This window comes from Tachypleus tridentatus, chromosome 12, assembly GCF_004210375.1.
Source record: "Tachypleus tridentatus isolate NWPU-2018 chromosome 12, ASM421037v1, whole genome shotgun sequence".
Lineage (NCBI taxonomy): Eukaryota > Metazoa > Arthropoda > Merostomata > Xiphosura > Limulidae > Tachypleus > Tachypleus tridentatus.
Genome location: NC_134836.1, coordinates 76,409,917 through 76,434,985, shown reverse-complemented (window position 1 = coordinate 76,434,985; position 25,069 = coordinate 76,409,917). Strand labels below are relative to the sequence as shown.

The window sequence follows — 25,069 nt, the reverse complement described above, 5'->3', positions numbered from 1 at the left end:
AAACTAACGAATTGTTTCGGGTACTTCAAAAGCTGGAATGTAAGCCTCAAGTTGGAATATTACCATGTTTGGTGAACATACAGTACCATGTTTTGTGAACGTTACCATCTAGTCACCAAACTAAAACAGTACCATCAAGTCATCAAACTAAAACAGTACAATGATTGGTGAACATTATCATCAAGTCATAAAACTAAAACAGTACCATGTTTGGTGAACATTACCATCTAGTTATCAAACTAAAACAGTACCATATTTGGTCAACATTACTACCTAATCATCAAAGTAAACCTTTACCATTTTTGGTTACCATTACTATCTAGTCATCAAATTAAACCATTACTACGTTTGGTCAACATTACCATCCAAAACAGGCTGCAACTGAATTACCTTACATTCTAAGAAATATCCAATAAAACGTGATAGAGCAACTCGTGACGATATTTATTTAGTTCGTCATTTTATGGTGCCCTAAGATTTTTCACGCTAAAAGTAAAAATTAAGAGAATTCTCTCCATAATTATGAATATAGGAAAAACTTAATTTTACCTCAGAATTTAATTTTGCCCGGGAAATTAAAATCATCTATAACGGAAATTAGGTTAAAACACGAAACACTTTTTATACGGTCGTTTCAGAAGTAATTTCCCAAGAGCTTCGACAATGACTACAACGTCGGGTTTTCTGGATCGTAGGACGTAATCCTTTCCACGTGAACAGTTGCTATGACAACGAGTTTGTTTTGTTGTTTTTTCCTGATCGATGAAATAAGTAACATTTACTATCCTTAATTCTACTACTTGATTTCGTGCATATTGAAAAGTATGTTGTGTCGCTCTCATACGCTAACAAACAGAAAAAAAACATTTCACTTAAAGGAAGAGCACAACGTTAAAGACAAAACTAGTGTTTAGAAGATGTATTAATTAAAAACAAAATAAACATCAGGAAATGTCTTGCAATTACATTTCGCAACGTGTCACTTTTTATGAAGAAATTTTAAACTGGCGTAGGCGAGTGGTTAACTGCCCCTTACTGTGAATCATGGTTTGGAACCCACTGCCTCTAAAAACGTGCTCCGCACATTTTGACCTTGGTTGCGGTCAATTCCCAGTACTCGGTCAGAATTTGCGGCTCTTGCAGTTGACCAGTTTATCAGTTAAAGAACTGAGTCAGCTATGAATAGATAGCTAATCTTTCGTGGCATATGCCGTGTATACTTTTGTGCGAAATGTTGAAACAAACAAATGAATTTAAACATGCCACGAAATATTAGCTTAAAATAAAATAACACTAGTTGAAATATTAAAATTTTCCACACTATATTTTATTTTATAGAAATGTGTGTTTCATCACAGCTGTCGATACGACACATAGCCAGATATTGATACCGCGATACGAGATGTGTCTGATACAGTTTGTTACAAAGTTCGACAGTCTTGTCTGTAATTTATTATCTTTATTTTATAGTGACTACTACTTGAACTACACATATTAAAACATTAATTTTAGGAAGAATAGTTTATTAGAAACACTGTTGTTTTTTCTGTACAAAACACTTATAATGTTTACTGAAAACTTGCCAAATTTCGTGAAGATACATAAATCGTATCGGACAATGTATCGACACAATGGTATCACAACTTCACAATACAATACCCGCATCGTATCATTGTATCACGACACCTGTGATATTTTATATGTTAGGGAACAATTATCCTAATCCTAACATGTGCATCTGAATAAAAAGCATAAAGATATTTAATTCTGGCATATGACACTGAAGAATTGTTGTTTTGAGTTAAGCACAAAGCTACACAATGGGCTATCTGTGCTCTGCCCATCAGGGGTATCGAAACCCGGTTTTTAGCGTTGTAAGTCCGCAGATATTCCGCTCTTCCACTGGGGAGCGACACTGAAGAGAAAGAAAATACATCAAAAGTTAAAGACTTCTCTCTCATCACTTTCTTTCCGTAATAACAATGAACATCTAATTTATTCAGTAGCTCGAAATTTTATCGTTCCACTAATGAGTGATAAAAGCATCCAATTTAACTTGCAAATTAAAAACGAATAGTAAGAAATACTAGTGAAAAAATAAATAATTTATTTATGTTAAAACCGTTAGGTGGAGCTTTTCATTACGTGCCGTAAGCGCACGTGCATATTTATTATTTTGTATTATTTTCGGTTAAATTTTTTAAACTATTTTTTCGTGGATTAATAGAAGTTACTGATTAATAAAATATGTTTAAGTCCATAACATAAAGATTATGAAATATTATTTAGTAACTATTTAATGTAATTAAGTATAAATTTAAAATTGCATAATGTAATGTTCCTGAATAAAACATTGCTGTGTTATTGATTCTTCCCTTAAAAGTTTTTTTATCTATTAATTACTTATATAATAATGATAATAACATCTTGCTGAATCTGTCTCACATCGTAACACTTGTTGGTTACAAAAACAAATTATGATATCTATATATACATACCGTCTAAGCCACTACTATATATATAGTATCCCAACTGACCTGATCATAGCTGGTATTATGCGTAAAGCCTTGCTGGCACTGGATATGTCAAACATAATGTGGTTGACGCATCATAACATATTGTCTTTCTTTCTCACTAAAAGGTTTGTAGAATTACTTACAAAGTAAAATTAATCAGTCTCCTGGCTGGACAGTGATAAATTTATGGAATTATGACGCTGAAATTCACAATTATATTTCCCACTGGAACGTAGCAGACAGCTCAATGTAGTTTTGTACTAAAAATAAACAGAACTAATAAGTAGCTAATCATAGTAGTGGTTTTATGAATGTAGTATATTCTTTAATACTTTTGATAAAGTAATGTAAATAAGTTGAACAAAAATATTTAATTAATTATTTAAATTGAATAAGAAATTAAATCCGGGTCTTATTTATGATTTCCATCGATACTTTCAATTATGTCCATGATTTTGTTTGTCATTGAACGTAAATATAAAATTACATAAATCTGATATTTTCCAATAGTGTTTCGCACGTAGTATCGTATCTCATAAAATAAGTTATCCAAGCCACAATAAAGAGCTGAACTTTCGATAATCTGAAAGCTACTATATTTAATAATTACAGCCGTTTAATCTTCAATATTTTGCGTGTGTTAATTTATAAGTTTTCAGCATTTTCGAGAAAATCTCACTTTTTTTCTTTTGACTTCTATTATAATCCACAAAATTAGTCTACACTAAAAAGTTCAACATAAATTACAGCAACACTCTTGAATAGTCTTGCATTTCGGAAACATATTTTCGTTCTTCAGAATAACCATGGAAGAAAACACAAATGTTTGGAGTTTAAAGTATTAACTGATCCAAACTGATGAGAGAATGTGATCAGTTTTCTCTTTCACGATATGTTAGTTTAGTATTAAGTTTTCACCCCATCCTGACGAAACAAGAAGTTTGTTTGTTTGGAATTAAGCACAAAGTTAAACAATGGGCTATCTGTACTCTGCTTAGTCCGGGTATTGAAAACCTGGTTTCTAGCGTTCTAAACCTGAAGACCTGCTGCTGTGCCACAAAGGGAAATAGTAAGAAAGAAAGAAAAATTATAAAAAATATTGCAAAGTTCGTCTATTTTGCGCCAAGCGTTTAGGAAATTTATATCTATAAGCACTTGCAAACATTGCCGAGTTCGCACAAACGGATACGTTTTGGTTTTTATATAAAAAGTGACAACAGTCTGTTGATAATACATCAGGAGGAAATAATGTAATGAACGATACTGATATGAATTGTTTAAATAGTTAATTTGTAGTGCTTCTAATCTGAAAATCCAAGGTTCGAGCCCTGATATGTTGCCGATTTCGCTCTGCAGTTTCTGTTGTAACGAAAGAGTCGAAACATTGACATTTGAGCTCATTATGTCGTTCAAAGTATGAACCTCGATAGCAGGTGCCGCTAGTTGCCCTTAAAAGTTCGAAATTGGGTAGGGTTTGTTTGTTTTTGAATTTCGAACAAAGCTACACGAGAGCTATCTGTACTAGCCGTTCCTAATTTAGCAGTGTAATACTAGAGTGAAGGCAGCTAGTCATCGCCACCCACCACCAACTCTTGAGCTACTCTTTTATTAACGAATGGTGGGATTGATCATCATCTTATAACGCTGAAAGGACGATCGTGTTTGGTGTTACGGAAATTCGAACCTGTGACCCATAGATTGCGAGTCGAGCGCCCTAATTATCTGGCCATGCTGAGCCATAAGGTATGATCATGTCTGGTGATCGTTATGGTCTAGCCACTTAGTTTGTGTGTTGCTTAAGATGCCGTTTGAGTTGAAAGTACCAAATACCGAGTAGCTTACAAAAAATCAGAATAACAGTTACATTTTGCTGTGCTTCTGTAAAATGTAGATATTTTAAGGGCTATAAAGTTCGCTTATTAACAACGAGTTGATAAACTCGTTATTGTAGTCGAAAGGTTCCTTTATTGAATGCCAAACGTTTTCCAAAGAAACGTAAATCAACAAATCATTTTCAAGCAACTATTACTCGGGAACCAATTAAGTAGCGCAAATGATTTCAAAGAAACTAATGCAATCATATATTCAATGCATCATAAAATATTCTAAAAGAAAAACTTCTATTCAGGAATAGAACGTGAATTTAACGAGATTTCCTAACACTAGATGGCAATAATCAATTACTGAACATAATTTTCCATTTTGTGCTCGGCTAGTACATGTTTTCCAGTTTCATAAAAAGAGCAGAGTAAACAATAAGGTAGCACCATAATCACCAGTACACATAAGCGTTTTATAACTAATATTATTAATTATCTGTGGCAAACTAAGAAACAAAATCTAACGGGTCAAGATATATTAAATGACCAAAATAAAACATTCAAAATATGTCATTTATTGGTTATGTAATAAAACATTTGGCCTTATACACCAAATATAATATATTTATATATCTCTAATTTAATTAGTTAAATAAAATTAATTGATTACTTTCCATGATATTAAACAAAAAGTGAAATACTATACATTGTTTCTCACGAAGTTTGGTTTAAGTTTCGCGCAAAGCTACACGTTGATATAGTGATAGACCATAGGAAAAACATATAATCATAACCACCAACTCTTCGGTTACTCTTTTACCACTACATAATATGATTAACCCTTACATTAGTCCCTACCGCTGAGAGAGCGGCAAGTCTACGGATTTACAACGCCAGATTCAGGAATTCAATTCTCCCCAGTGGACACAGCAGATAGCCCGATCAGGCTTTGCTCTAAGAAAATACACGCACACCTTTACATTATAAAACATCTGCGGTGGAGAGAGGCTCAAACCCGAGATACTCAGATTGCGACTCAAGCGCACCTACCTACTTGCACATTTTGGGTTTACTCGGAAAGTACCTGTCAAATAACCGAAATATTCTATGTTGTTTCTCGGTAAAAATATGACAAACGGCCGAAAAATCCTTAATCGTCGATATGTGTCACCCAAGCTTCCAGCAGTGTTCTCTTATTTCCACCATTTTTTATTATTTAAAGTGTTGCCTGTCGATTAAAGAGTTACCAAAGTAGACATTATTTATAACAAAGTCTAGGCATGCTTTGTTTAACTGAAAGTTGCATAATGAGCCATTTACGCTGTGCCTGTTGCAGGGGGTCGAGCACTAAATTTTAGTGTCATAAGTCCTTGGCGTTGAACCACCTACAGCCATTTTTTGTTTTTGTTCACTATTAGCTCAAAGCTAAACAGCGAGCTATCTGCGTTCCGTGGAAAGTAAGGAAACGAACTCTGTATTGTTTAGCAGGGACGGAAGGCCAGTTTTGTTCCGGGTAAAAATATGTGAATGGTGTTTTAAGTACCATTTATTCCTAACTACATTTCATTTAATTTGTTTCTTTGCTGTTAAGTGCAAAGCTACTCAAAGCGCCATCTGTGCTGTGCCCATCGTGTGTATCAGAATCCGATCTTGAGCGTTATAAGCTGCCAGACTTACCGCTAAGAAATTGGAAAAATGGCAACATTTTAGTAGATATGACGATGGTAGATCTTTTAATTATAGCTAACAACTATTAGATAACAGTTAAATTAACTACCACATTAAATTAATGATATTTCAAATAGCTCATCAACATTTGCAAATAACGACGTTTTACACCATAATTGTTTTAAGACGTAGAGTTTAGAACCAGTCTAAGCACTACATCACTAAAGCATTTCCAAAAGCATTTGTGACAAATATAACACTTAAATAACAAAAATATACTTATTTGTGAAGTTAACAAGTTATATGCCTGTAACCCTTTGGTTTCAGATTGATTAAAAACATGCTTCTGGCATTTATTATTTGAAGTTCTTGACAAACGTTTATAAAGAAATTTATCTTTTTAACGACTTATACGTCAAGGTAAGACATTTATTTCGTACAGAACTAAGAGACCGTACAAGAATTAGATTAATCATTCACATTAGTGTCGTATTAACTTCAAAAGTGATGATAAAAGTGTGATAAAACTCAAAGTGCTGCCTGGATTCAGTAAGAAAGAGTAAGGCAATCAAAAAAGAAATAAACCTCATGGTGACAAAGCTATCACTGAAAAACTGTCGATAAGATTGTATCACACTGGATCGCTGAGGTCTAATATAATATTCAGTAGCTGTTCCACTGGGAAGCTTATGGTAAATGTGAAACTGGATCGCTGAGGTCCAGTATAATATTCAGTAGGGCGTAGCTGTTCTCCTGGGAAGCTTATGGTAAATGTGAAATTGTAGCTAATTTGTTAGAACCTATCAGCAGCTCGAGAAAAAGTGAAACAGCGGTAAGCTGATGGACTTATAACTCTGAAATCTGGGATACGATTCCCTGTGGTAGACAAAACAGATGGCCTAATGTTAACTTTGTTCTAAAAATAATATATAAACAAATCTCAAAAATAAATGGAGTTTGTGAAAACAAAAACTCCGGCTACAATTTTAGGAACTAACATACTATAGGTGGTGGAGAAAAAAAAAGTGCCCCCTTTGAAAATGTTGTTAATTTGTTATATCGTTTATTACATAACAGAAAAATAAGTAAAACTATACGTTATTAGATCACACTCGAAGAGATCTGTTCAAATATGATCTCAAATCCGAATTCTAACACTGGCTTTCATAAATACGTGAACTTTTCATGATTTTAGTTACATTTCCTCATAACAGTCTTGTTAGCCTGCTGTAGTTTCTTATATCTTCTTATCCTGTTCGATTAGCTATGTGTTTGTGCGCCAGAAATACAAAGTTGAAACTCATCATGACCTCTATCAGCCTCCTCAAATTTAAATTATTTTAGGCAGGATTAGAGTAAATTAATCTATGGGACCTTCGGCATAGTCAATTACATCAATCGAAACGGTTTGACCTTTTGAGTCGAAAACTTTAATTAGATCTCAAATTGATCATGATATGGCGGAGCTACGAGATAAAAATGTGTACAAGGGCAAAAAACACAACTCAGAGCCGTTCTCTGAGGCGTTTTCTTGTGGCTATAAATGTGGAAACCTTGATATAAAACCTTTATAAACAAACTGTGCTGAAACAAACTGTTGAATGAAGTAGGCTACCAGTAATGTGCAACAAACTTTACCATCAATGAACCAATGAAATGAAACACATTGTACAATTAAGTAGCTAAACAATACGGTACAACAATCTGTGGAATCAAATAATGAAACATGAAACTAAACGACCTGTGAAAACAAATAAACCAAGCAATCTGATACAACAATCTATGGAATCAAGTAATGAAACATGTAAATAAACGACTTGTGAAAACAAATGAACCAAACAATGAAATGTAACAACATGCAGAAACAAATAATCAAAGAAAGAATTATAGCAAAAAGTAAAAAACAAATAATCAAACAATGAAATGTAAAAAAATGTAGGGACAAACAATCAATGAAATGTAATATAATCTAGGAACAAATAAACCAAACAATGAAGTGAAACAACATGTAGAAACCAATAATAAAACACTGAAATGTTACAACATGTAGAAACAAATAATAAAACAATAAAGTGTTAAAACATGTAGAAACGAATAATAAAACAATGAAGTGTTACAACATGTAGAAACGAATAATCAAACAAAGAAATGTAACAAAACATAGAACAAATATCCAAACAATGAAGTGTAACAAAATGTAGAAACAAATAATTAAACAATGAAGTGTAACAAAATGTAGAAACAAATAATTAAACAATAAAGTGTAACAAAAGGTAGGAACAAATAATCAAACAATGAAGTGTAACAAAAGGTAGGAACAAATAATCAAACAATAAAGTGTAACAAAAGGTAGGAACAAATAATCAAACAATAAAGTATAACAACATGTAGAAACAAGTAGTCAAACAATGAAGTGTAACAAAAGGTAGGAACAAATAATTAAACAATAAAGTGTAACAAAAGGTAGGAACAAATAATCAAACAATGAAGTGTAACAAAAGGTAGGAACAAATAATCAAACAATAAAGTATAACAACATGTAGAAACAAGTAGTCAAACAATGAAGTGTAACATGTAAAAACAAATAATCAAACACTGAAGTGTAACAAAATGTAAAAACAAATAATCAAACACTGAAATGAGATCCATTTTATATTATCTGACTTCCGTACTTTATTGTGTTTAACACAGAAGCTACCGATGCTTGACTTAAGAAGTTTGTTGTACATATAAAAATAAATGGTGATAAGCACCTACACTTCCTCACTAGCAAATTATGTTTACGACTCATGGTAACAATATGTTTGTAATCCACACCAATGTGTCGTTTTAAGTATGTTTTAACACTTTACACTATTACAAACCGCTTTGAATAACCGTTACAACATGCAAAAGTTATTGTTAATAAACGTACTTCAAACGATATATTTATGTAAAAAAAGTTCACACCGTTAAGCGTTACTAATAATTTTTTTGTTTGTTTTGTTTGTTTTTTGAATTTCGCACAAAGCTACTCCAGGACTATCTGTGCTAGCCGTCCCTAATTTAGCAGTGTAAGACTCGAGGGAAGGTAGCTAGTCATCCCCACCCACCGCCAACTCTTGGGCTACTCTTTTACCAACGAATAGTGGGATTGATCGTAACATTATAACGCCCCCACGGCTGAAAGGGCGAGCATGTTTGGCGCGACGGGGATGCGAACCCGCAACCCTCGGATTACGAATCGCACGCCTTAACACGCTTGGCCATGCCGGGCCGTTACTAATAATAACCGTCACAACGAACTTCGAACAAAATATTTATTTAGAAGTTCACACCATTAAGTGTTACTGATAATCGCCGTCACAACAAACTTTGAACAAATGATTTATGTAGAATGTTCACACCGTTAGGTGTTATTGTTAACTATGACAACGTATTTCGAACAAATTTTATGTCGGAAATGTATCACAGAAATATGAAGAAACGAGGTTTATGTCTGCGTACCACAAATTAGTAGTATGCAGATTCTACGGACATAACTGAGAAACTACTTTACATCTATTGAAGAAATCAAAGTGTTGCATTAAAAAGAAAACTGAAACGCACGATATATTTGATTGTTTCATTATTCAAAATAATTCAACTATCACATACATACATAATTCATATACTTAGATATATCTAAATGACAAATTAGCGTAATTTCCTTAAACTGTAATATTAAACAAGGAGTGAAAACAATTTTTGTTGACAGCACAAATAAAATAATTTTCAGTAGAGATGATTAGCACTAAAAGTATGAAGAAAAACTTTTTAACCTAATGGTATCGTTGTCTTCAAGGTTAAAGATGGTTAATACCCTGGCCCTACTAATGTCTGGGGCCCGGCATGGCCTAGCGTGTTAAGGCGTGCGACTTGTAAGCTGAGGGTCGCAGGTTCGCATACCCGTCGCGCCAAACATACTCGCCCTTTCAGCCGCGGGGGCGTTATAATGTGACGATCAATCCCACTATTCGTTGGTAAAAGAGTAGCCCAAGAGTTGGCGGTGGGTGGTGATGACTAGCTGCCTTCCCTCTAGTCTTACACTACTAAATTACGGACGGCTAGCTCTCGAGTAGCTTTGTGCGAAATTCCAAAAACAAACAAACATATTAATGTCTAAATTATCAGATCCAGATTTTTCCCGATGAAAGTTTTTTTTAAATTTAATTGTTATGTCCTTCCTTTCTATTTACAAGGTCTTCGTTTGAATGTATTTCATTGTTAAAATAATGTCTCCAATAACATATTATTATGTTTTTTGTTACTTATTCTACGTTCTCATCCGTTACTTTGAAGACATCATATATTAGTACACTCATCTAATGCTAAGTTGATAAAAAATAGAAAGAAGTCTCGTTTTATTTATCGATCCTTGGCTGGAAATAGTCCTTTGGTTTCAGTAGAGTTACAATAGTCGGGTTTGTGCAAACTATGCCCAATACGAAGGAGACTTTGAGATTGCGTGGCGAATTGTGAATGGACACATTACCGTACTCCAGAAATTATTTAGATGTTATTTGGCTTACTAAATACGTAAAAGAACCCAACCTATTCGCGTCAAACTTTCCCGCGCCATTACACCACCTCCAGTATATACACTTTCAAAATACGACAACAAGGAGAAAGTGTCTTGTTATTTTGCTTTACATTTGTATTCTACATTCAACATAAAAAAAGGGTAAAAGAGCACTCAAGAGACAATTCCGGTCATTATCTGACCAAACAGTATGCTCAAAACATTACTACGTTAGGTCTTGCTGTTTACATCTGTGATTAACACTTTTTCAGACTGGTTTTCAGCTACAATATAATTTATTTTTATGTCCATTAGATGGTGCCGTTGAATATAATGAAATTCTTATCACTTCTAAATACACTGGGTAACTGAAACAGGTTTGATGTCTCTTATTCTTTACAAGCTTGTCCAACTGTCTTTTTATCCACTCAGGTTTTATACTTCTTGTGTTTTACAGGTTTGTCCAGTTTTTCCCTCCAGTCATGTTTGATGTCTGTTGTTCTTTACAGACTTGTCCAATTCTTTTCCTCCAGACGGGCCTGATGTCTCTCCTTGTTACAGACTTGTTCAATCGTCTTTCCCTCCAGATGAGTCTGATGTCTCTTGTTATTTACAAGCTTGTCTAATCGTCTTTCCCTCCAGACAGGTCTAATGTCTCTTGTTCTTTACAAGTTTGTCCAATCGTCTTCCCGTCCAGACAGGTCTGATGTCTCATGTTCTTTACAGGCTTATCCAATCGTCTTTCCAATTGTTGATGACTATCGTTGTTACTAGTTACAAACGTATTCAGTTTAGATTGCCTCTCTTGATAATCAGCTGTGATAGATCTTTTTTTAAGCAACCGATCAATCAAGCATCCTTTGCTAACGATGATCCTGTTACAAGAGCACTCGCCATCATGTTCCTTTAAGAGTCAGAGAGAAAGAGATTCTTATATGCACAATAACCATGATATTACCCGGGTAGTAATATCTATGTGTTTTAGAAGTCACGTGATTAGTCTAATTTTAATGAACAGAAACTACGTTTTCTAGAAGTGTGTATATAAGGTCTTAATTATTTGTTCATCTGTAAATGTATTATTTTGAATAAGTAGTCCTAAAATAGAAATGCATAAATGCAACCGCGTTTGTTTTTATGTACTTATCCTAAATTAATAAAAAAATTCAAAGTAATAAGATGATTTGTGTATTCCTCTAATCTTTCTCTTATTTATGAAGGTTACAAAATTGTAATTTTACCATCCAAAATTACGCTCACTTTTGCTTTAGAAAAGACAACTTCATTAAGCTTTTCGACTCTTCTACAGAAACGTTAAATATTAAGCACATAAAAACCAATCGATGTAAAAAAACAAACACGTTGAAATAAGGATGTAGTTGTTCCGCTACCTTATTCAGTTTAGTGTAATAATTTATGAAGTAGCAGCAGTTCTATGGGGACTTCATACAAATAATGTTGATATTGTTGCTCTAATGTGATAGCTAATGGATAAACGATAATGAATGAAACTATTAAAGTTAATACAGTTCTTGTACAATATTTTACTGTGAAAAGTGAATTTAATTTTGGGATATTTTTCAGTACATGTTAGAAAGCAAGTTAATTTCTGGGTAGTAAGCTCGTATCTTCTTAGAATAAAAAATGGGGGTCGGGACAACTGGGAGAGAATCTTATCAAACGGATCATTCAAACTTCCCTTGAGAAATATACGAAGATGAGTTTTCTCTTTCTATTATCAGGTGTATAACATTATTATAAACCAGGGCAAATATTTATACTAGCAAGCACGGAAACAGCGAAACTGAATGTTCTGCAAGGGTAAAACAGTAGATACTGCAGGTGAGAGTAGATTCTAGCATGAGTATTACATTACCTCTTGAATTATTTGTAAAATGATGGGGTCCGAACACCAGGTAGAATATAGAACATTTACTATCATATATACTGAACATCTACGTTGTAATGACATACAACACACAGATTATGCGGAAACTAAAACACAAATGTCAGATTGTTTCTTAACGTTAATAAAACGCGTTTAAACTGCTCTGTTGACTGCTTTGTGGTTTGTTGTGTGCTAAACTTCTACAAACACTAGTTCATGTGAATGAATACATGTACTGACTACTTGTGGTTTGTTATGTACGTTAAAACTTCTACCAAAACCAGTCCATGTGAATGGATACGTGTGTTGACTACTTGTGGTTTCTTATATCTCTATTCGTCGTCAAATACATGCTTGTTCCGTACGTATCATAAAACACATGTTCTACCGGCGTATTAAATCATATTGGAATCATGTCTTATCAAAATTTTACGCTCCTGCGAATTTTGATTAGAATTTAGCGTTCGCGCATATTGATTAGACTACGTTAGCGCTTCTATACGTGTAGCGACACACGGTATACGAAATATCTCTTAAACATTTTGCTTCGTATATTAAAGACTGAAGTATTTTATTAAGATTCTTTTGAATTTATTGAGCCGATGTGATCTGATTACCGTGAAATGGGTTGACACATAAACAAAAAGTAGCTGAAATCTATGAAGTTTCACTATTGCTACCAACACCGCAATTAAACGAGCAAGTAGTTCTTAGCGTGTTATTCTAAGTAATGAATGACATATTTAAACATAAACCTAGGGCAATCCAAGCACTTCGTTTTGATTTGTTTTGAATTTCGCGCAAAGCTACAGAAGAGCTATCTGCGCTAGCCTTCCCTAATTTTGCAGTGTAAAACAAGAGGGAAGACAGCTAGTCATCACCACTCACCGCCACCTCTTGGGTTACTGTTTTACCAACAAATTATGGGACTGACCGACACATCAAAACGCCTCCACGGTTAAAAGGGCGAGCATGTTTGGTGTGACTGGGATTCCAATCCGCGACCCTCAGATTACGATTCGAGTACCTCAACCACCTGGTTATGCCGAGCCCCAAACACTTGGTATAACACATTTTATACTCTTAAATCCACCTCTATGTTTCTTAGAACACAAAAACATCTGACACAGCCTTGCACATTTTGAAATATACCTATAGATGTTGCCCACAAGTACCTGATATAAACACCTGATACAATTGTCTTACTTATTCTAATTAACATTTAATATGTCTTCCAGAACCACAAAAACATCTGATACAACTCTCTTGTATAAATCTGTAATCCACCTAAATATTCTGAAATCCACCCGGACTTTCTCCACAACAACTCAAATATCTCATAAAACCAAGTTATATGCCCTGAATGTTTTTAGTACTACTGAATTACTCGATACACTATCTAGATGTGTCCGTTAACGTATATACTGATATCCACCTATATGCGATGTTAGGTACTCTATGTTTATTCGTTTAATATCCTGAAATCCACCAAGATGTCTTTGCTCTGAAATCCACCTACATATGTTGGTTTACAGCCCTGATGAAACATTAAGCATAAAATGAAATGATTTAAATGACAACCAGTCTAGGTTCGTTCATTCGGTGCCTTGTCCTCTTGAGTTTTAACAACAATTTAAACTCAACGTGTCCAGCAGGCATGAGCACATAGGGAAATCAATGGTGTGCACGAGCGAGCGAGATAACGCGTCAGTGATTTTCAGATAGAAGTAATAAGCACAGGAACGTGACTGTTGGCTCCAACTGTATTAGTAATTATAAACTTTTAATAAATACCTGTTCGTGAACGTTAAGTAACTCCGTGAGCTTTGAGACTGGAATTGCATAGTTTTTGTTCTTGTTGTTAGTTTGTCACTAACGGGCTGCAACGTGCCTTGTAAATATTTTACAGAATGAAAATAACTAAAGTTCCCTGAATGCTGTCTTTCAATCGTGTCTTTTGAAAGCCGAAATAAAGTGTGAACAACTAATCTTAAGCATATTGAAAGCAAATTTTTGTCTGTTTGCTATTAATGAAAACTCGCTAAGTGAATTGTGATTAATTTCGGTTAAAGAACTCACGTGCACCATGTAAGTTTAGGTAGATAAATAAAAGGAAGGATCCGGCATAGCCAGGTGGTTAAGGCGTTCAACTCGTAACCTAAGGGTTGTAAGGTCAAATTCCCCTCGTAGCCAAAATGCTCGCCCTTTCAGCCGTGATGACTTTATAATGTTACAGGCACTCCCACTATTCGTTGGTAAAAGAATAGCCCAAGAGTTGGTAGTGGGTGGTGATGACCAGCTGCCTTCCCTCTAGTTTTACTCTACAAAATTAGGGACGGCTAGCGCAAATAGCTTTTGTATAGATTTACGTGAAATTAAAAAAATAAAATAAAATATAATAAAATAAAAAGACCAATGGTTCGAGACTGGCGTCCATTTCAACCTTTTTATCTCAATGCTGTCAATGAGAACTTCAATTCAGCGAAGTGTTTACTAGCAGAATACGTGAAGATGATGCCAAACAGAAGTGACGTTTAAAGCAGCAAATAGTACCGGCATCCACTAATCGAAGAGTGAGATATTTTCGTCACTCTTTTTATGTGTGGTAACGAGGAGTGAGTGACTCATGAACCTTCACATTCATATTAAAGGCGAGTTAACAACTAAGTCATGCCCGACCCCTCTTGTTTTGCAATAAAATCTAACAAATATAGAAATAGATATTTATCATCTACCAAAGCATCAAACGTATTTATCACATGTCGGTCCTTTCTAGAAATAACATAATAACCACAAGGGTATTATTTTTCCTTTTGGATTTTCTCTGATTGTTGTTTGTTTCACATCGACGAGAATTAGTATAATATCGATACATATCTTGACAACTAACCATAGAGCAAGAAGGACTAAGGTTAATGAAACCAAATTACATGCTTCGATTGTTGCTCTGCCGTACATAAATACGTAACTCTTTCTGATAATAAAATGATATAGCATAATAAGGTGGATTTATTTATGATATCCATAACTTCAAACTGTTTCAATTTGATTGGAATATTGTTTTTGGTTTTTGAATTTCGTGCAAAGCTACTCCAGGGCTATCTGCGCTAGCCGTCCCTAATTTAGCAGTGTAAGACTAGAGGGAAGGCACCTAATCATCACTACCCACCGCTAACTCTTGGGCTACTCTTTTACCAACGAATAGTGGGATTTACCGTACCTTATAACGCCCCTACGCCTGAAAGGGCGAACATGTTTGGCGCGACGGGAATGCGAACCCGCGACCCTCAAATGACGAGTTGCACGCCTTAATCCACGTGGCCATGCTGGGCCTGGTTGGGATATATCTGTTATGTTAAAAAAAATAAAACATAAAGGCAGTTAGATGTGTAATATATATATACATGTTAGAGGAATAATTAGCATTTAATTAAATCTACGCTTTCCTATAGAATTTTATTCTAAGCAAATGCTAAAGTACTAACGAAAAACGTAAGTTTTAGCAATATCCGAAAGTAAATAAGTCAAGGAAATGCCATCTGTTAGTAAGATTCTCAACTAGCAAATATAAACTATAGTATTATTTTATTAAAGTGCATTATATATATACATTTAACTGTATGTGTGTATGTAACATATATTACTTGCAACAGAATATATATATATATATTTTTACTTTTTCTGTAATTCTGTTTGACATATAACTAAGTAGCCAAACAACTGCACGTGCACTTTCAAAATGTTAAAACATACAAGATTAACATAATTGGTGCATAATATTAGAAAAAGTGATAAAACTCAAGTGATTTCGACAAATTGGCACAATCAGGATTAAAGACAATCTTAACAGGTTTATGGAGAAAACGAATGCAATAATCTGATTTTCCTTTTAAGTATTAACTCATAAACGTCGGTGTTATGGTTATTTTGATAAAACCATTAGTGTGAAGCTACACAATTGGCAATTTGCACTGTCCACCGCAGGGAATCAAGCTCCGGATTCTAGGTGGTAAGTCCGCCAACTTAACGCTAACCCGCCAACGCACTCGTAGATACGGTACGTTAGGAGCCATTAAATGTTCAGAAGGTCTTTATGTGGTTTTGAGTGAATGTTTGAAACAAAAGAATAAAATCAAACATTACAGAAAAGAAATTAATATTGGCTGACAAACGTAAGGCAATAAATCCGAGTCCCTCGGTAGGTCCACGATAAGAATCTGACTTATAGTGCTAAAATCCAGGTACAATCTAATTCTCGAAATTACTGTAAGATATGTACGTCCACTCATACCAATTCTAATTTTAACAAACCATGTCGCATATACAAGACTGTTTAGTGTGAGCATTATCATTTAATTTATTTTGTGAATTAATACGCAATGATTGTTTAGTTTTTCGTAACAACAGAGTTAAAATTATAATTTCAAAGACGGTTAGCTATGACAAGTTTGGTTACATATCTCAGTAAGAGTGGTGCGTTGTGTTTGTACTTACATTGTTGTCTAGGCGTTACTAATATTGTTGACGTCACGTCGCTCGAACCTTTGGTATTTTTCTCATCTTAAGTGAGTATTGTTGCTTTACAGCATCACTTACAAAGTTTAGAGAAAATTCGAAATCTCATTTAAGCAATGTATAAATATAAGCGACCAAGCGAACGAAATAAGAAAAGTAAAATGCTGCTGAGTCAGAAAAAAGTTAGAAAACGTGAAGTAAGCTGATGTGTGAGTTATTAGCCGTAACGGACGATATTTTAAAGTGAGTTTCAAATTTAGTAGGGATAATGAGGATAATTTGTCTCATCATTTGGTGCTCTAAAGTAACTGAATTTGTCTTTGTGGATTTTAACGGAAAGGGGACAATTATTTAAGGGTAGGAATACAAGTATGCGAATACAACCCACGGAGTAATTTAAATGAATTAATTATTCACTGATACTATTGTGATAAGAGTGGAGAAAAACGGTTCGTCTTGTCAATTGCATTCTAAAGTAATTGAATCAGCCTGAGTCAAATTTTGACAAAAAAAAGAGAATTATTTACAGTTTAAGATAAAACTACGATATCCTATAGAGTAAAGAATTTCTGTACATATGTTGAACTTGTTTCAAATATATTATTTGTAAAACAAGTGGATAGTGTGTTGTCTATTTATTCCTGACGTTTAATCTCCAACAAGTTACAAACACCTACTCACGTATTTTAAACCTTGACCAGTTTAAAAAAGTTTCATTGATTGGGCTCTCCAGGCCGTTCATTATCGGTAAATACATCAAACTTCGGCTCACGATATGTAGTCAGCTAAAGAGCTGAAACAGATCTTCTCTACCGGACTTTCATTTGATCAATGAAAATCACCCTAATAATTCATCCAATATTTCAGACTACAAAAAAACAACAACTTTGATTTTCTTTTTTTTTCTTGCATAGTATTTTATCAATAACTTGTGATTAAAACCCAGGTAGAACAATTGAATAATGTAGTTGATTTAAAATAAAACTATCATAAAATCTATAACGATTAGAATTCTCCATTTAGCTACACTTATTGTTACCAATATTTTTGCTCTTCTTTACTAAAATGGTAGAAGTTTGAAACAAAAAAACGATCAGCACTGTTAGAATTAATATTCATGTAAAAATGAAATTGTTTTAATATATGGATATAAACATATTTATTATATTAGTCAAGATAAAAAATATTTATATTTATTTAAAGGTATTTGATATTTTTAACCTGATGACAAACGGTCAGGTTACAGACTCGTAGGGCTCAAATATAGCCGTTCCTAATTCATAATTGCTGACCCAAAGCAGATCAAATAATCAAAAGCACCCACTACTTATGTGGCTACTCTTAACCGAACAAAGGTTTCGACTATCAAAGAGATAAAGTTCCAACAGCTAAATGTGCAAAACCTACTCAGTGAGACATTAAGACCCGAACCTTGGACTTTTTGATACGCAGCCCGGCATGTTAACGAGTTGACTAATACGGTTATTTTCTTCAAGACTAATGCACTGATAGATGTCATTCAGTGAACACACTTTAATCTATTGACTGAATAATTGTCGTCGCACATTGACTAAATTACTTACCCATAATAATGCTTCATACGACGATATACCCATACACTTGACGGCTATGTGTATCTCATAACGGCTGGTATAGATATTAACACTTTTACTAAGTAGAGAACAACGTTTCGACCTTCCTAGGTCATCTTCTTTGTTAACCTGGAACAATAATGCTTAACCAACGTTTATGCATAGTAACTATGAATTACTAGCATTTATAGAACGATATCTAGGTATTGCTAACGTTTATAATACGTCAACCAAATGTTACTACCGTTTGTAATGCGTTACTAAATGGTACTAACGTTTGTAATGCGTTAACTAAGTATTAAAAATGTCAGCAATAAAGTCAGCTGGACGCGATTATGGCTGTTCAAGCTTACATAAATCGTTCCGAAGTGTTATCTTTCTTTAAAATACTCAGGAATTGCAAGAGATTACATCTTTTTGCCCTTTAGAGATGTGCTTCTTGTTGCTATGACGACGATAAGTCAGTTTCTCCCAAGAAGGCAATGACTCTTGCAGGTCAATCTGTCTCTCTTTCTCTCTCTCTCGTTATATTAAACCAAGTTCTCTTGTGTCTTAATAAAGTTTTACTGGACCATAGGTTGAGGCCTGTGAGCGTTTTCATTCACTGAAGGAGAAATTGATTCCGTGAAATGTCTCAAAGGTGTGAAGAACCAGTCTACTGAAAGGAACATTCTGGATGGATTTAACGAAGTCACAGTTAACAAGCTGCCCCATCTCTCTCTAGTGACCAGACACTTCATATAAAAGACAATTTTTAATATTCAAGTCAATTGCATGCAAGACATTTTCTACACTCCCTTCTATTGTTCCCAGTCGCTCACGTTTGGCCCGATTACGAGTCGAGGGTTCGAGCCCCCGTCACACCAAACATGCTTACCCTTGCAGCCGTGGGGCGTTATAATGTGACGGTCAATCCCACTATTCGTTGGTAAAAGAGTAGCCCAAGAGTTGGTGGTGGGTGGTGATGACTAGCTGCTTTCCCTCTAGTCTTACATTACTAAATTAGGGACAGCTAGCGCAGATAGCCCTCGTGCAACTTTCCGCGAAATTCAAAACAAACAAACACTCACTTACTTGGAGTTCAGAAAACGTTTTATTATGCTTTACTTGAAAGTATTTAAATTAATTCTAAATCATTTTATAAATATTCATGCACCTATAGAATCATGATGGAGTTTACAAAAATGTGAGATTCATGATACATTTTTTTTGTTGATTTTTGGTGAGGTTAAACAAATTTAGGACTTACGAAGTGCTTTTCAAACAAATATAAGATTGGCAGTGGATTTTGTATTACTATTAAATTAAGATCTGCGTTGGGGTTTTCTTTCAGAGGATCTCAGACGCATGGAGTGCTTTTCAAACAAATGTAAAATTATTGATGTTCTATTTAACAAGTTTAAATTTTATTATAGTTAAGTCAAGTTTTCTATTTCCGAGTAGTTACCTGTCTTGCAAAAGATGTTAACCTTCCCTAAATGATGCATTATCGAACCTGTTTTCACACACGAGTAAAACTATGGGGGATAAACTTTACAAACCATTTTATGAAGGGTCTTCCACGACCAATGGTAGGTTGTGTACTAGTCCTACAATTTCGACTTATAAAATTCTTTCATAAATAAAATAAACATATGTAAAGATATGTATCAAAATCTATAATTCATTTAAAACAGACAATACCGTATGTCATTTTTATTCTATAACATTTACCATAGAAAATTACAATAACAACTGCACATTTTCTTATACAATGCGATATTACTTATATCTGTTTAATTAAAAAAAAAACATATTTGAACCTAATGTAAGATATAATCGCGTATGGATGAAGATATTGTACCTAAACAAATAACTAGGGTTAATTTCACAAAGAATGTCCTTTCCTTCAATAATCTTCCATTTCACTTACCATTTGGCAAATAAAATGTCATCAAAACAATCAGTAGTGTACTGAAAACACAGCTTATATCTTTAGAATACCACGAAAATACAGTTATACATTTAGCAAACACAAGTTAAAACCCCACTGTATTAGCCAAAGCCATGAAAATAGTTATATATTTTTAAAACACAAATTAAATTCTCATTGTGCCAGCCAGAACCATGAAAATACAGTATAAAAACCACTATACTCTATATTTAGTATACACTTAGCTAAGCAAATTACAATACCCATTGTAGCAACCAGAAAATGGAAATTTAACAAACAAACAAAATGAAATTAATCAAATGCACAACAATACAGGGACATACACATGTACATATAATACTTTTATGCGTATAGTGTTTTCAGATGGAGTTAAGTGTCGTACAGCTATTTTCTATTTCCGAGCAATGTTACCAAAACGTTTACTCAGAATTCTAAACGGAAAAAATGAAAACGTTGACGTAAAGAAACCAAAAATAAAGGTAATAAAATTTGGTTGTTTCTCTCAGAATATCTTTGTGCAAAGCTCAACAAAGAGCCCCTATTATTAATCTTGAACTGTTGTACTAGAAGGAAGTAAGATAGTCAAGAATACCCAACGCCGATTCTTGGTCTACTCTTGTCTGACCGTGGGGTTTGACTATCACTCTTATAGCGCATCCGCAATTGCAAACTACATAACGCATTTTCTGTAGCAAAGATTCGCGAACCTTGAACCTTATGATTTACAATCCAAACAAGATAACTAATAGGTCTCACCCGGCACAAGACATGAAGAACACTTAACACAGGGCATAATAATCTCGTAAAATAAGCACCGCTAAATCTCCGCAATAGGTTAATTCTGTGTCTGCTGTGACTGGCATTAAATATGTGGATAATTAACCTTACGTATTCCACTCATAGTAGAGAGTGTTATATGCTCCCTTACTGTAATAAAAATTTGGTATATCTACTCTTTATATCACGGTTAAAATACGTGCTTAACGAAACCATGAATATCCCAGCTTATGTAGAGTTAATATACGTTCTTAGAAGGATTTGCTAATACACTTCTTCGAGATATAAGCCATGGCGCTACAAGCAACAGATTTTAGAACCTATATATTTGGTTCATGGCGAATTTTCGATCATTCGACAGTGCAATGCCGTCTCATGACAGCTTACGACTGGAAGTGTGAATACTAGCTATTATGAACTTTCCTGAAACGAAAGTGTTATAAACATGTTGTAGAATCAAAGTTTAAAGCATATAAATATGGTATTAAACTATTAATGGATAAGAGAAAATGTACAGAGAATTAAGATTAGCAACGCCCTCTTTCGTGAAATGGCGACCATGGGTACAAAAGAAAACCATATGATTTAAACTGTATTGACATGGACCTTGACAAATCTCCTGGTACCAATAACAAGGTAACTAAGGACCTTAATTTACCGAGTTCTCACAAAACCGAAAAAGACTGGAGTCAAAAGAATCAATTTCTTCATCATACTGTGGTTGGTTTGTGGAAAACTGTTTCAGATTCGTATTTATGTTTAATGTTGTTGTCTTTCGTGCATCGCTTGATAATTTGAAGTAATAGACCAGAACTTAACATTTTCATTAATTTAAATAGCATATTTATCAACATTTTTTTAACTTGGTTCCTTCTCAGTAATGCAAGACAAGTAAAAATTATGTTTGTTAAACAGACTACTTATGATTGAGTCAACTCCATTTAGGCTCGAAACTTGGCCATATTTTCACGGCCAATGCAGAAATAATAGTTTGTTTTTTTGCCGACTCTCTTTGTTTGAGGAACGACTAAGTTGGGCATTCATACCCAACTCACGTGGTTGTAAAAATCGAATTTTGTATTTATTATTTCGATTGTGTTTTGTTGATATGTAAACATGAGTCTCGATTGACTGATTGATTATTTGGAATTAAGCACAAAGATACACAATGGACTATCTGTGCTCTGCCCACCACGGGTATCGAAATACAGTTTCTAGCAGCGTGGGTCCGCAAACATAATGCTGTGCCATTGGGAGCGAACACGAGTCACACATATAATTTAATTCAACTCGTATCAGATAAGTTACATACTACTTTAACCTTCCTTATTATTTTACTTAATATCCTTGTCATTTCTAGTCATTTAAAAACATCTTCCGCTTCGCTATCTTTCGGTATATCGTGTTTTCAAACTGAACGGCACTTTATGCAATGGAAGAACTATACCATCTAGGCAGGAAAGATCCCAAGGTTGAAGTATAGCCTTATTTGAATTTGAAATGCCCTTCGACGGGAAAGTTGGCCAGTAGCAACCGCCGCTTCTGCGGCTACTCTTTGCCTAATAGTTGGTTCGACTTCACAATTAGAACACCCCCTACAGCTGAAAGTATGGCAGCATATGGAAACTTGAACCTTTTAGTTTCTGATACACAGCCCGATATGCCAACTACTACATCGTGCCCAATTCGGTGACTGAATTCCTTTCAGCTACATATTAATAACTACTATGTATATATATATATACACACACACAGAGGATGCTAAAACATATTGGATATTTCTTTGTCTCTCTGCATCTTAATAATAATCTTATCCTAAAATGAAATTATGTACAAAATTACTTATTTATAAGTAGTATTGTTATGTCAATACAAATATTAAGGCAACAAACGTTTCGATGTGCTTTCATATAGTTAGATAATAAGAATATACGCTCTCAGTTGTAACATAAACTACAAAAATCTTCACACTTCTGACAACAAAGCTCCATTTTAAGTTCGTACATCATTTTGCTACGGTTAGAATTAAATAAGTTATTCAGATATAGTTATCGAGACCAGTATCTCACTTAAAAATGTTTGTTATATGCACTTTTTCCTTAGCTGTCTTATGTGTTATTGAAAAAAATGATGATAAAATTGGTGACTTAGAGAAGGTGTCTTTCTGCACAGTACAGAAAGATGTAACGTAAGCCAAGAAAGACAAACTTCTTTAAGTCTCGTGTTATGAACCTTAGGATGAATTTGTGCATTTTTGTGGATAAAAACATCACCAGTCAAAGAGTAAATTCGATTTTGTAAACTGAAAAAAAAGCATAGGCGACGATATTCTCACTGCATACTTCGTATTTCCCAAAACTGTTTATTATCATAAATATCATGGTTCGATTCCCCTCGGTGGGTTCAGCAGAGAGCGCAATGCGGCTTCGCTATAAGAAAACACACACACACTCAAAAGTATCAAAAATATTTTAAACCTTTTACATAACACACAAGAAAGCCAAGAAACAGTGTTCCGGAAGTGACGTCACCCACAGTTCGTTTAAAATGTTGCAAGTTTCGAAGTAGTACCGAACTTATTTCAATGTTAAATTTTACCACAGAAAGAAAACAAAATATTCCAAAACTAAGGCCAGGGTGAACATAATCTTTAGACACTCTCTACTCGTATTAAAACCATATTTATTTATTTTCGTGTGTCACAAACACGAGTAAATGAAACAAGTTCAGTTACGATAAGTTAAAATGACAATCTAATAACCCACACAAAATTTAATGAATAAAATTTATAATCTAAAAAAACCGAATGGTTGTCATCTTTAATACACCCTAGACAACAGTAATCATGGTTAGGATATATTGCAACATCATGTAATTTATCCAATATAAATGTTATATATTATAAGCTTTATGCACCATTTATTAAAGTAAAACAAAATGTTAGTAACTCTTACCCACACTACTTTCTTGTTTCACATCTTCGACATAAACAGCAGTCACGTTGTTTACGTAGTAACTCATTTCCACAAATATTAAAACATTCGTGTGAATTCCTAAAAGGAAATCGTAAGAGTAAGTAAAAAAAAAGGAAAGTTTAACTCACCGTCACAAAGTGTACTCTAACGCTCGCTTCTCTTCAAACCGTATCAAGTGGTTCAGTTTTCACTGAACCACGATGGCGGAAATACAGCTGATGGAATACCCGGATAATGACGTCACAATAATAACCCAACATCGGCCGGCAATCAGATTGATTTAAGTAAATGCTTAAAGAACTAAAACGGTTATTTATTCATTTACCCGCTTCCTCGTTATTCAGCAAATTACGTTAACAGGAAGTAACCTCGACCAATTAAAATACGAATTATAAAGAATAAATTCAGCAAGTGAATGTGTTTCAATTAGAAAAGAAACATTTGAAGTTTCATTTTCTAAACCACAATTGTTGTATTTCTATTAAGTTTGGTTTGTTTTGAATTTCGCGCAAAACTACACGAGGGCTATTATCTGCGCTAAGAGTCCCTAATTTAGCAGTATAAGACCAGAGGGAAGGCAGCTAGTCATCACCACCCACCACCAACTCTTGTGCTACTTTTTTCCCAACGAATAGTGGGAATGACCGTCACATTATAACGCCCCCACGGCTGAAAGGGCGAGCATGTTTGGTGTGACGGGGATTCGAACCCGCGACCATCGGATTACGAGTCGAACGGCTTATCACTCTTAGCCATGCCTAAAATAGATAATTTAACAGTGTTCTTTACGTTACATATTATCTATTATCTAACTATTTCGAAACGCAAAACAACCCAAAAAACAT

The 25,069-nt window shown here is 34.3% G+C and overlaps 1 long non-coding RNA gene across 1 annotated transcript; it reads right to left on the bottom strand.

Annotated features, from left to right (window-relative positions):
- Positions 1-870: 870 nt before the first annotated feature.
- LOC143233682 (uncharacterized) lies at positions 871-24,483 on the bottom strand. Its single transcript, XR_013018272.1, has 3 exons — positions 24,353-24,483; positions 2,538-2,776; positions 871-1,915 (listed from the first exon to the last, which is right to left on the bottom strand). It is a non-coding gene; the product is annotated as an uncharacterized LOC143233682 (long non-coding RNA).
- Between the last annotated feature and the right edge of the window lie 586 nt (positions 24,484-25,069).